The sequence below is a fragment of the Coregonus lavaretus genome (assembly GCF_964263955.1).
Source record: "Coregonus lavaretus genome assembly, contig: HAP1_SCAFFOLD_407, whole genome shotgun sequence".
Taxonomy (NCBI): Eukaryota; Metazoa; Chordata; class Actinopteri; order Salmoniformes; family Salmonidae; genus Coregonus; species Coregonus lavaretus.
The window spans coordinates 415,001-417,500 of NW_028159120.1; the positions used below are offsets into that span (position 1 = coordinate 415,001).

A 2,500-nucleotide genomic window follows, 5' to 3' on the forward strand; every position below is an offset into this window, starting at 1 on the left:
TGTGCCTTTACACAATCCTGTCTCTGAGCTCTACGGACAATTCCTTCGACCTCATAGCTTGGTTTTTGCTCTGACATGCACTGTCAACTGTGGGATCTTATACAGAGAGGTGTGTGCCTTTCCAAATCATGTCCAATCAATTTAATTTACCACAGGTGGACTCCAATCAAGTTGTAGAAACATCTCAAGGATGATCAATGGAAACAGGATGCACCGGAGCTCAATTTTGAGTCTCATAGCAGGGTCTGAATACTTAAGTACATTTTACATTTTACATTTTAGTAATTTAGCAGACGCTCTTATCCAGAGCCACTTACAGTTAGATACAGTTACATACATTTTTTTTCTCTTTTTTTTTTCTCCATAAATAAGGTATTTCTGTTTTTTCTAACAACCTGTTTTCTCTTTGTCATTATGGGTATTGTGTGTAGAGCTGGGGAACCTTTCTGATTTAATCCATTTTATAATAAGGCTGCAACATGTCAAATTGTAGAAAAAGTCAAGGGGTCTGAATACTTTCCGAAGGCACTGTATAATACACACTGCTCAAAAAAATAAAGGGAACACTTAAACAACACAATGTAACTCCAAGTCAATCACACTTCTGTGAAATCAAACTGTCCACTTAGGAAGCAACACTGATTGACAATACATTTCACATGCTGTTGTGCAAATGGAATAGACAACAGGTGGAAATTATAGGCAATTAGCAAGACACCCCCAATAAAGGACTGGTTTTGCAGGTGGTGACCACAGACCACTTCTCAGTTCCTATGCTTCCTAGCTGATGTTTTGGTCACTTTTGAATGCTGGCGGTGCTTTGACTCTAGTGGTAGCATGAGACGGAGTCTACAACCCACACAAGTGGCTCAGGTAGTGCAGCTCATTCAGGATGGCACATCAATGCGAGCTGTGGCAAGAAGGTTTGCTGTGTCTGTCAGCGTAGTGTCCAGAGCATGGAGGCGCTACCAGGAGACAGGCCAGTACATCAGGAGACGTGGAGGAGGCCGTAGGAGGGCAACAACCCAGCAGCAGGACTGCTACCTCTGCCTTTGTGCAAGGAGGAGCAGGAGGAGCACTGCCAGAGCCCTGCAAAATGACCTCCAGCAGGCCACAAATGTGCATGTGTCTGCTCAAACGGTCAGAAACAGACTCCATGAGGGTGGTATGAGGGCCCGACGTCCACAGGTGGGGGTTGTGCTTACAGCCCAACACCGTGCAGGACGTTTGGCATTTGCCAGAGAACACCAAGATTTGCAAATTCGCCACTGGCGCCCTGTGCTCTTCACAGATGAAAGCAGGTTCACACTGAGCACATGTGACAGACGTGACAGAGTCTGGAGACGCCGTGGAGAACGTTCTGCTGCCTGCAACATCCTCAAGCATGACCGATTTGGCGGTGGGTCAGTCATGGTGTGGGGTGGCATTTCTTTGGGGGGGCCGCACAGCCCTCCATGTGCTCGCCAGAGGTAGCCTGACTGCCATTAGGTACCGAGATGAGATCCTCAGACCCCTTGTGAGACCATATGCTGGTGCGGTTGGCCCTGGGTTCCTCCTAATGCAAGACATTTACATTTACATTTACATTTTAGTCATTTAGCAGACACTCTTATCCAGAGCGACTTACAGTTAGTGAGTGCATACATTTTTTATTTTATATACTGGAATCGAACCCACAACCCTGGCGTTGCAAACGCCATGCTCTACCAACTGAGCTACATCCCTGCCGGCCATTACCTCCCCTACCCTGGACGACGCTGGGCCAATTGTGCGCCGCCCCATGGGTCTCCCGGTCACGGTCGGCTATGACAGAGCCTGGATTCGAACCAGGATCTCTAGTGGCACAGCTAGCACTGCGATGCAGTGCCTTAGACCACTGCGCCACTCGGGAGAACCAAGACCATGACCAAGCAAGACAATGCTAGACCTCATGTGGCTGGAGTGTGTCAGCAGTTCCTGCAAGAGGAAGGCACTGATGCTATGGACTGGCCCGCCCGTTCCCCAGACCTGAATCCAATTGAGCACATCTGGGATATCATGTCTCGCTCCATCCACCAACGCCACGTTGCACCACAGACTGTCCAGGAGTTGGCGGATGCTTTAGTCCAGGTCTGGGAGGAGATCCCTCAGGAGACCATCCGCCACCTCATCAGGAGCATGCCCAGGCATTGTAGGGAGGTCATACAGGCACGTGGAGGCCACACACACTACTGAGCCTCATTTTGACTTGTTTTAAGGACATTACATCAAAGTTGGATCAGCCTGTAGTGTGGTTTTCCACTTTAATTTTGAGGGTGACTCCAAATCCAGACCTCCATGGGTTGATACATTTGATTTCCATTGATAATTTTTGTGTGATTTTGTTGTCAGCACATTCAACTATGTAAAGAAAAAAGTATTTAATAAGATTATTTCATTCATTCAGATCTAGGATGTGTTGTTTTAGTGTTCCCTTTATTTTTTTGAGTAGTGTATATAGAGTACCAGTCAAAAGTTTGGA

The 2,500-nt window shown here is 47.2% G+C and overlaps 1 protein-coding gene across 1 annotated transcript in view; it reads right to left on the reverse strand.

The window, feature by feature from the left end:
• The window catches only part of LOC311123262 (DNA polymerase theta-like), a gene marked incomplete at its 5' end in the record, with an annotated part of 100,144 nt that overhangs the window by 93,387 nt on the left and 4,257 nt on the right, over nucleotides 1-2,500 (reverse strand). The window lies entirely within an intron of this gene.